Below are 12016 nucleotides of genomic sequence, written 5' to 3'. Positions count from 1 at the left end.
AAGGTCAGCTGAAAGACGATATATATCAAAATTGAAACCTAATACTTTGTGGCTAGCCCCAATACTTAACGTCAAGTTCCCTCCACATGAATATGAAAAGTAATCCAACTGTATTAGCTCATAAACTCGCCTTAACGCACTCTTACTATATAGGTGCCAACTTGTGTATGGTATTACTTGCCTAACAACTGCCAAAAACAGAAGCTTCAATGTTGATGGGCTTATTGTCTCCTTTCTTATCTTAAAAAAAGGAAAAAAGAGAGGGATCACTCATCCAGCAGTCGCTAACCATTGTGCCTTCCTTTCTGCTTACACCATTTCATTGTGAATGCTCCACTATGCCCAAAGTTTCAACTCAATAACTTGGACAGAGGGATTTGACCTACCAACTACAAGCTCGGGTGCGAGAACGGTATCCATTGCCTACTGCCCCTTCCAATAATACTTGTTTATTAACCACCCACTTACTACAAGTATGTATCATGATGAGAATCAAAGCAGTCATGTGAATGCCCAATTCTCATGTCTTCTGCTAGTCCTTAATAGAACTCAAAACTAAGTTTCTTCTTGTATATAAATTATATCTTTGTATTTCTCGGAGATTGAATTAAAAGTCACCTGAATGTGATGAAAGGTTACATGCTTAACACATGCAATTGGACTATGGTATGAAGGCTTTATCTTCTTAAGGCAGGGTGAGGACTACATTGCGGCATTAGGTAAGGAGTTGGATGAAATCAAGGCGCATCCACTTCGTCATCTCAGTCTCTTTTTGTGCAAATAAGTGTCGCGCCCCCTTTTTTCCTCTGCGGAGAAAGTCTGGGTTTCGACATTCACGAGGTGTAATGACTCATTTCCTTTTGGGAATTGGGTTTTTGAAGAGTTGCCACCTAACGAATTATGGTGCGTTAGGGCACCTAGAGTGATTAACTCTTGAGTTAGTTTGCATTACCAGAGATTAGGGTAAGGGCTCGAAGTAACCTCGAGGGGAAGGTGTTAGACACCCCTCTTGGTCGGCAACTGTGGGTCTCGTCCGAACTTATATTTACAAATTAGTCCATATAAATAGTTGAATCAAATTAGTTGCGAGTAAAGCATGTTGGATAGTTCAAGTAGTAAGATAAAGGTTTGAACAAGTTGTAAAAGACGAAAAGTTTTGAATAAAGAAAGGATTTGGTAAAGAGGGGTCCTAGGTTGTTTTTCCTATAAGATCACCCCACGCAATATCCGGTAAACACTCCTCGATAAGGGGCTACACGTGACATTAATGCGTAGTCATCATATTCCATGTCTACCCTTCCCATCCCCTTATTGGTCATGCAAAGCGAGTGTTTGGTCATTGATTCCTATTGTGTGCTGCTACCCGTCCCTTCTTAATGGCCCCGAAGGGAGTTAGGACCTCTACCTATAGGTAGTTCTAGATATACCCCTAAGGTTTAGAAAGGCTAAAAACTCTAAGGCGATAGTCAAAACATTTAGGACTTTCACATAATGGGAGCAATTAAGAGGATCACAGTTTCCTCCTCAAACAAACATACAAGAAGCATGTCTCAAGCACAGTTAAAGTCTTTATTAATCAAAGTCCTAAAGCAGGATATCTAAGTGGGTATGCAGAAACAGACAAGCCATTTTAGACCCAGAAGTTATAACCTAGTAGTTGTGTAGGAACTCCTTTTAAAGCTTATCAGAATCAGAAACGTTAAACGACAGAGACAGTTTTAGAGAAATACAGTTTTTTTAAAAATGCCCTAAGGCTTGCCTATATGAAGAATGCTAGTATTTATGTTAATGCAAAAAGGAACAGGTTTTTCGAAATATAATCCTTTAATACCCATAGGCATGATATCTAATGCGATTGATGCAATATTGAAAGAACTTGTTTCAAGAAATATTGACACTTAATAAGACCAGTTTTAAGAAGAAAACTAGGCGAAATGAAATTGATTTATTAGGATAATTAGATTATCAGACATAATTGTGAATAGAGATCTTTATGGGCATGGTATCTAGGCGTATTACTAGTTTTAGTCGATTTGGAGCAACATACAGAGAAACTTATTAGAACTGAATCAGAATTAAGTCCTGTAGGCATAACATCTACTGATTTAAGACATGATTGCTTGGAACCTAGAAACATGTTTTCTAACATGACAGAATGCAGAACATGAGCATGATTTCTATCTGTTGCAAAAGAAATGAGATCCTATAGGCATGATTTCTATTGGGCAAAAGCAATCAAATTCACAAGAGTAAAACCCTATGAGTATGTTTTCTATTGAGTAAAGAAAGCAGATTTGAAAAGTAAAATCCTAAGAGTAGGATTTCTACCCATAGTACCCCACAAAGTATACATCTACCCACCCTTTTACTAATTACCCCAAATATCTGTCTATAAATTATTACAAGCCAATGAACGAATTACATAAGTAAAATAGAAAAATCAAGAAGCTATTCTATAGAGATCTTGCAATTAGGCCCAAGTTTCCCAAAACCTCCAATGGTCTCACAAGACTCATTTCCATAGACAAATCAGAGTATAGGTGCATCAAAGTTCCCTAAGGGTCTCAAAGACCCCGGGCAATGCTTACACCTAGACTTAGCAACCAAGCATTGAACTAGTGCAGCGTGTAAAGGCTAGCCTCAGTATGCTCGAGTTTAGAGGGTTCTCAAGAGGATCCCAAGGTAGTACACATACTAGAGGGGGCAAAACTTATTAACTAAGAGTGAAGTGAAAGTGCTGGACACAAGTTGAAAGGAGTTTATTAAAGACTAGATTTAAAAGTCTGTTTTGAACGCAATTAGTAAAGCAACAAAAGTTGTTTGAGAAGAGGTTGGAGTGGTAAACAAAGTCAGACACTTCAGGATAGAGTCACACATAGAATCCAAATGAATTCAGTAGTCACACATGGTTCAAGGGGTTTGGGGATACACAGACATTTGACTGCAAATACATAACCCGAGCAAGGGTCTTAGGACTGGTTTGGACATGCTCAGAAATAGTTGACACTGGCATAATCACAAAACAGTCAGGGAGAACATAAACACATAGAGGGGGATAGGGATTTGGGATTCATAAGATGGTAATTACACAGTAAATAAAAGACAATTGACAAGGCATGCTTTGAAACACACATAAGGGAGTACATTAATCTAAAGGGAAGGGGAGACATAATAGCATGCTAGAGTACATTAATCTAAAGGGAAGGGGAGACATAATAGCATGATAGTAATATAACTCAACTACAAGTTTCACAATAGAAACACAAGTAGAAACAGACTAGAAATAAGAGAATCTGAAGCAATAAGAGAAACATGTTGTTGTTGAGGCTTCAAATTAAAACTAGGACATACCAGTGAAGAGAGAAGTAAGCAGAATGCAAGAACAAAAGAGCACAGATGATTAGCCTTGGCTTGTAGCCAGATAATAACAGCAAATAGCACAAGAGAGAGGAGAGATCATAGATTTTTAGTAAGAGAGGTAGTTTTGAAAACTAAGTGTTTGTGTGCCCTATATTTGTGAAAGACCTAAAGTATTTATAGTTAAAAGTAGGTAGTGAAATAAGGTAAGAATCATAGTAGTATAATAATTGAAGAACTCAGAATCAATTAATTAGATAATCAAAGGAGTACTCCCTTAAGTTAAGGGAATCAAATCAAACGGAGAGATTCAGTATCATATAAGGCAAGAAGAAAAATCAGTGCATGACTAAATAAGGAAGGAGTCAAGGTTCAGTAGCATAGAGTAGTCGATTAGGACTAGGTTCAGAAAAACCCAATTAAGGAATGACTCAGTAAAAATAAAGTACCATAGCAGATAAGGTAATGAAATCAGTCAATTTAAACAGACGAGTAGAATTTTAGGGTTTTGAAAGAAAATCTTGCAATCAAGCCATCAATTAAGGAAATCAGAATCAAATAGAGAGAGGGTTACGATTCTATATTGCAACATATAAATAGAGAAGGACAAATAGACGTAGCAAATAGGCAAAGTTTGCCATACTGACAGAAAAATGCAAGAGATGAACAAACAAAATGAGCAGTCATACAGAAGTGACATTAGTAGGCTAAGGATTCAGTAAACACTTTCGAAGCATGGTAACCACAGAAAAATAACAAGAATCAAGTAAACATGCTAATATACATAACCAAAGCAAAGAAAATCTTAGAAATTATGGCTTTTGACATATGCAAATTAAAAATCAGTAAGAACATAAGATCGGTCAAAATAAGCAAGGAAAGAGGTTTAATCATAAAGAAAATCGGTTAAAACAAGTGTGAGAAGAACTCCGAGAAAACCCTAATTTTTAAATAAAGTAAAAACGGTTTAAAGTAGAGGATCTTTCAGAAGAAGTTCGAGAATAGTGCAAAGCATAGGAAGAAACATACTTAAAGCATAAAAATAGCACAGATCTCAGAGATTTAGATGAGAGTTAGGGTTTCAAGGGAAACCCCAACAGAAATCGAAAGAACCTGTTATAAGCTTCACCGATCGTAACATATAAGGTGTGATTTTTCCCAAAATCACATCGGAGAAGTCATGAGTAATAAAAATAGAAACAATAGATCCAAATTGGCAGGGCCCAGGACCCTTGAAGGCCTTAGAGATGATGAGAAAGGCGGTGGTGTGACCATTGGAGGCTTGGGGTTGAACAGTAGTCGCCGGAAATGACCGGAGAAGGAGGCGGCGCTTGAAAAGTGATTAGGGCTAGGTTGAGAGAGAAGAGGGAGATGAGAGCATCTGAATGCAGCAGATTGGAAAAGTGATTAGGGTTGGGGGGTTGATTAGAGTTAAAAAAGGAAGGGGCTTGTTTGGACTGTTGATCTACCAAATCAACGGTTAGGATTCAACCGGGTATGTGGGTTCCGGGTTTGGGTAGGGGTTTGTAGGGTCTGGGTCGGGTTATTTAATAGGAAATTGGGCTAGGGATTGGGTCCGATTTGGGCTACAATTGAAAGCCAAATCTGGCTATTATTTAAATAGCAATTTTTCCCTATTTTAATTTATAAAAAATAATAGGTAATTTCTGGAAAATGATTTAAGATACCAAAATTATTTAAAATAAATAATTAACATTTTAAAAATATAGGGACCAATTTTATGCATATAAAATATAATTATACCTTAAAATGGGCTAACATTGCAATTATATGCAATTTAGCTTAACAAATACTAAATATAATTATAAAAATACATAAACATTATATCATCCATATTTTGGCATAAGTATAGAAATTAAATAAATGAATTATCAAAACAATAATTTTGGAAATAATTATTGGAGATTTTATGGATAAAAGGGGAGAAAATAAACTAAATTTTAACCCTTAAAATTATGGAAAAATAATAAAAGCATTTGTGCATGCTTATATATGCATATATATATACTATTTTGAAGGTATTTATGCATATTTAAAATATATAGGGAAAAATTGGGTATCAACAGCTGCCCTTCTTTACCCGAAAATGATGAAAGAGTTTTCGGGTAAAGAAATGATGGCCAATTTTGACCGGATGGAATGTTTTTAAAAAAAGCAGAGGCCGAGCTTCGGTTTTCGAGTTGCCTACATATCCTTGATTTTACAGGAATCAGGCCATGTGTAGTTCTGGATTCACCTGCGGAATATGCCGATGAAATTATTGTAAGAACGGACACGAGATGTGGAAGCAGCTACGATCGGGACGGTCAGAGGGAACTCGAGCGAGATTGCTCCTGCTAGGATATAGGTGTTTATTGGTTAGCCGCAGATAAAAGATGATACCAACGTATTTGCGAAAATTTAAACATGATGCGAATTTCCTTTGGATCATGAAGGTTGTCTTGGGACGGTTAAAGATGACGTCCTTGGACCATGACGTCCTGAGCCATGAATTGTTTAATGAGGGATTCGCAGGCCATGAAATGATGTTCTCGGGCCATGAAAATGGTACCTCCGAACCATGATGCCTTTGAATAATGATATGCAAATTTCAGAGATCCTCAGGCCATGACATGGTGTATTCCGGCTATGAGGATGGTGCCTTTAGACTATGACACCTTTGGACAGATTGGTGATATTTCATCCCATGATATGCAATAGTATGATGTAATAAGCCAAGGCTTAGTGTTGGGAAGTGGAGGGCAGTGCTTAGCCCGATTGAAAAGCAAGTAGATAGTAGTAGAAAATAGAGCAATATTGGTGCAAAGAGGGACAATGTTTAGTCTCGTGCAAGTGGGGAGGCAAGTAATAGCCTTATGCAAATGGGGAGGTGACCACGCCCAACTACGCCTTATAAAAAGGACAAAGTGGTCATTGCAAATATAATCCGGTTTTAAGTCCGAAGTTGAATCCTCAGGGAACTAACCTATCTATTACAACTCTTGGCAATGCTATTATCAACTCAAACAATTTTCAGATGCAAGATTTTTATCAATAAAGGTTGGGTTTTTTTTTGGTTTAACTACTTCAAATGCTATTAAGAATAACAATATGCTAAATCAAAGATAATTCAATGGTAAAAAGGTCTAGGGTATTGATTTCCCTAATTGCTAGTTTAAGTCTTAACTCTTTTGCTATAATCTCGCCGTAATACTCTATGAAGATTATGAGCTATGGGTTATCGTAATTATCTCTCAATCAACTACTATAATTTACTAGAGCATTCTCTTGAACAACTCTAGCTGATAATTTGTGCAGCTCTGAATTATCCCACCAAAGCTTCGTTATCTCTAACCCCACTTTTAAGTTCAAGTAATGAATCTCTTCACTTACCCAAAAGTGGTGTTCTTCAACAAAAGTCTAACCTAGTATTCTTTCTCAAGCAACACAAGGCAATTAGACATGATTACTCAAGTGCCCATTCAATTAATCACCATACAGAACGTAGTTGAACAATCATATAAAAAATCAGGCTCGATTATAACAAAGTTGAGTCAAAGCTTCATCCAACAATTGGTTCCATCAACCCTATATCAAATGTTTAACTACTCATAACAAAGCAAGATAAAACAACAAAATTGTTCATAATGTGTAATTGCAATAATAAAGAGAAAATAGAAAAACTCTAATGTTTGGTTGCTCTTATCACACTTGTTCTTGCCTCCAAAGTAGTCTAAAAATAAGTTTGATGCTTTCTTGGGCGAGCTTCTAGAGTTTATAAGGGTTTGGAATAAGTTTTCCCTGAGTTACACTTTAGTCCCCAAATTTTCTGGCAACTGCACACTTCACCGCGGCCGCGGCAGACCGCGGCGCGACCCCGGTGAGAGACGAACATTCTGCCTCGCGTCTTTGGCCTGCTGCGGTCCACCGCGGTCGCGGTGGATTCAAACCCAGTCCACTTTTTGCTTCTTTCCGCTCGGGTGCTTCTTGATTGGATATTTTCTTCACATTATTGACTCTAAAATACTCCATAGTTCTTCCTAACTTGGATTAGTCCATGCGAAGCAAAAGAACACCATTTAGAGCATTTTGTTATCATTTAGCCTATAAAACAACAATAAAGCATAGTATAATTAGGGTGTAAATATCATCTATGTAGCCTATTATCAACACCCCACACTTAAATCATTGCTAGTCCTCGAGCAATCCACTACACTCTATCAAAGTTCCTTCCCTAAGCTTTCCCTTTAACGAATCACACCAAGAACAATTCACCAAAGTTTCACCTAGTAGTGAACAACCTTTGCCTCAAAAGTCGAATTTCACGTGCTATGCAATATTCGTACTTACTCAAACTATTCTATACAGAGGTCAAGACTTACCTTTCCTTCGTGAATCACATGCCCTCACATCACACAAGAGAGTAGTTCCACAAATAGTAATGTTAAGAACGATTAGGAACTCAGATAGACTAAATTCGCTCACTCTCGAAAAGAACTTTCACATGCCACAGAGATTCACCATAGGCTTGCCCGTAGTGTACTACTCTATTTATCGAGCCTATTCAATCTAATATCAATTAGGACTTCACTTGGTTGTAATGTAGGCTAAGGGACGTATAGGATATATTTGGGTATAGTGACTAACCTCCCTAAGCACTTTTAATACAATCACATTAACCTTCAAGATCACACTTATGTCAACCAGATGTTCCATCACATTTTTATTTAAAACATTCCATTCCTTTAGGTGCTTTTGTATCAAGCCACCACTTATCAACTACTACATTTATTCATTATCTCTTTTTTTTCTTTTAAGTGGTGCTTCTTCTTTTACTTTTCCAAAAACTGCACCTTTCCTCTATTACATTGGTTCCACTCAAAAACCAAACCACCACCCCACACTTTAACTTTTGTATATTTCCAGGCCATTCAAGTGCTCATGGGAGGTAAAAGGGGTTCAAACAGATGGCTATTCAAATAATTGGGTAAGGTTCGCAACGTGGTTGCCAAAGAAACAAGTTTATAGGCTCAACAGGATTAACTACGATGTATTACATTTAGGTGGGTTTACTTTATATATTTGGCTTAATAAAGAAATGCATATATCACTTCTATGACTGAATGAAGCTACTATTTCGCTTTGCAGACACACGGGGCAAGTTCTAGGCATCAAATGTAAAACATAGAATATAGTACATCTCACACACACATGGCACATGACTCACTCCAGATTGGCTTATCAAAACACTCTTGTTTGAGTATTCAAGTCAGTTACAAACATACAATTTAAGACACTTTAGCAAGAATCAACCACTAAGACTAAGCGTTACACTCTAGCATCGACTGTGTTCAGGTGTATTAACGCCAAGGGTTTCTCCTTCTATTTCAGCTCGTAACCCATCAATACTAACTAAAAACTAAAAACTAACTAAACAAAAACTACCTACACCCGGTTCAAGCTAAACCCTTGGAAAAGAACCGTGGCCTAAAGAAAAACCAATAATACACTACCTAAAATAAAAAATCTTTTTGGTATTTTCTCTAGACTAACTTCCCTCAAGAAACTGTCTAAAATATCCGTCATCAGGAAGAGTCCTTATATTCCTTTTTTTCGTTCGTTCGACTACTGTCCCTCAAGAGACCTGTCGAAAGGTGTCCGTCTTCAGGACAAGTTCCAAACAATCAAAAAGAAAGCAACAATACAAAGGTATACAATCTTTTTTCAACAACAATCATCCCCCACCCCACACTTAAAAGTTTGGCATGTCCCCATGTCAACAAAGATAAAGCATAGTAAGGTAAGGGGACTTCCCTAAAGATCAATCCTGATCAGAGACGGTGCCAGGATCTAGGTGACATGCTTGTCCTAGCGCTCAAAGCCATCCCACAATCTTCTTCTCCGACTTGGCCTGTTGAGTGGTCTGAGTGTCAACTCTGGTGCCCAGGTCATCGACAGAAGTGCGGAGACCAGCCATTTCTTGTTCCAGGGCTGTCATGCGGGTACTTCGGCAGGGCTGTGATGGACCCGCCTCATTGGTTCTCGGAGGTGGTGGGACCGCATCAACCTCAACCTCATCATCAGATTCATTATCATCCTCACCCATCACCACCGGCTCTCTTCCAATTCCGATTTTTCTTGCCCGGAACGGGGCTTTCAATGGCAATTTCCAATCAACTCTAAGGTTTTTAGGGACTCTAGCAGCACGGTACAACTTGGTGACCAGAGAAGGGAAGTAAAAACCTTTGAGTATCTCAGGTGAGCGAATGAACATCTCATTATGGAGGAGCCGGGCGACATCAAAATCCTGGTGGGTCATAAGACTGTAGATAGCCACTGCCCGTGGCCCATTGACATCAGTTGTGTTGCTGGAAGGTAGCAAGCGGCTATTGATAATTGTGAGCCAGCACTTTGCCTCCCAATTAAGAGACTGTGAGTTCAATGTTATTAGATGATTTATCCATATAAACTCCCTGTCCGGCACACATATGACATCAAGAATTGGTGCCCAATTGACCCTCAGGCGATGATAAGCAATATAAGCATCCATCTCCCCGCAAATACTAGTAGCAGGTACATTCGGCGGATGGCCTCGAGGGACGCACTTACCCGGGTATTGCGTACTGTGACAACCCCATTCTCATGTTCCAGGCAATTAGCATAAAATTCCTTACCATCTGTACATTTGCCTCCTCCAGTTCCCCAAAGAAGATGTCTAGCTGACACCTCCTCAACTCAGCAAAGATATTCGGGCATTCCACTTGCAAAGATGCCCGGTCAATATGCACCTCCGGTGACAATTTTTTAGACGCCTTTGCATTGTACCTGTCCTCTGCTGGTTTGGAGACAAACCTAGTGCTGTCAAACTGCGCCGCACTAGCTTGACCCTTAGCTCTCAAGGAACTGCCCGGTCCACTAGCGGAGGACCCTGTGTTGAGTCTTTTCCTAGATGGATGCATTTTAACTGTCAAATAGAGAATCTCCTATCAGTGAGGGTGTGAATTGTGTGAACCATGGGTGGTTACTTAGACTTCACCACAACCATGTCACATTAGCCCTTAGAATTCCATTGGGGCAATTCCACAAATACCTTGTGGGCAAGACACTATCCTAACACCTTAGCCCTCATGGATACATCAATTCATCCCCCAAATCAACAATTTATACTACACCATTACACCCCACAACAATTAGTCCAACACCCACAAGCATACACATCTCCACAACATTATGAACACTCCACTCTACAACATTGTGCACATAACCCATTAACAAGCAACAACAAAAACGAAAAACAAAAGAAAAAGAACAAAAATCTACTAGAAATACTACACAATTAAAACATGGAACTAACAGAAAAACTAAAACAAAAATACAAAAGAAAAGGTAGGGGGAGTGAAATGTCACGCCCCGAACTTGGGGGAGCGAGACCGGCACCCAGTGATACCTATCCTTGCTTACCACCTTGCAACTAAGGGACTTTGAACATATGATGTCATACTTTTGGCCATGGGCCACATTGCAAGACGACAATGAATTCTGACTAAATATGAATATAAAGCTTGGCCAACAAGGCCGTCATATTTATTACAACTGACAAACCAACCAAATATACATACAAGGCTTGAAAGCCGAACATACTGCACTAACTAACAAGATATGTCTACAAGTTTCTACTAATGGATATACTATGATCGGAACGGCTATCCGACCTACTCATGAAATATATATGCATATATACAAGATATACATAAGGCTCTAGACCCGGAAACTCCGAAAGGCATGGAGCTTACCGATCAAGCTGAGCTTGGGCAACACTTATTGGAGAGGCCTACTCGTCTGTCTGTCTGACCTACACGCATGAAATGCAGCGCCCCCAGATAAGGGACGTTAGTACAAAATAATGTACTGAGTATGTAAGGAAATATATTGAAAGCTGAAACTGAACTGATAATATAATAACTACAAGTAGCTGGAAGTCAAAGATAATCTGAAGATATGCTTACCTGCTGATACTGACTCAATTCTCTAAATATAGTAAGTAAAATAGTTGTCCGACCCTATAAGGCTCGGTATACATATATATCTGCTCTACCGTAGTAGGCTCGCTCATAAGCGCTCGGCCATACTAGGCTCTATATCTCGACCAACTGGGCTCGCTCATAAGCGCTCGACCACAGTAGGCTCGGTATATATATAAAAGCTCTGCAGTAGGAGGCTCAGTCATAAACGCTCGGCCATACTAGGCTCTATATCTCGACCAAATGGGCTCACTCATACGCGCTCGGCCACAGTAGGCTCGGTATATAACTTACCATCTGATCAGAGGTTGACCATTAGAGGCCTGCCCATCGATTATAGCTCGATGGTAATGAAAATACTTTTAATACTGTACATATGTAACTTCTCTGCTCTCTTGACTAGAAGAAGTAAATACTCAACTAAATATGAAATCCCGATAAGGAGAATATTATAACTTACAACACTAGAAAAATATATGCAATTTGCGAGACTAGCAAAATATATGTAAATTTCGGGATATGAATGTAATGACGAGATCATGCCAAATGAAAGAAGAGCTTAGCCTTAACATACCCGTTTCTTGAATTATTTGAACGAATCTGCTTCTGCGAAATATGGACGAAATTTATACTTGGAT

Source organism: Nicotiana tabacum, chromosome 1 (genome assembly GCF_000715075.1).
Source record: "Nicotiana tabacum cultivar K326 chromosome 1, ASM71507v2, whole genome shotgun sequence".
Taxonomy (NCBI): Eukaryota; Viridiplantae; Streptophyta; class Magnoliopsida; order Solanales; family Solanaceae; genus Nicotiana; species Nicotiana tabacum.
Note: the sequence above shows the minus strand (reverse complement) of the source record.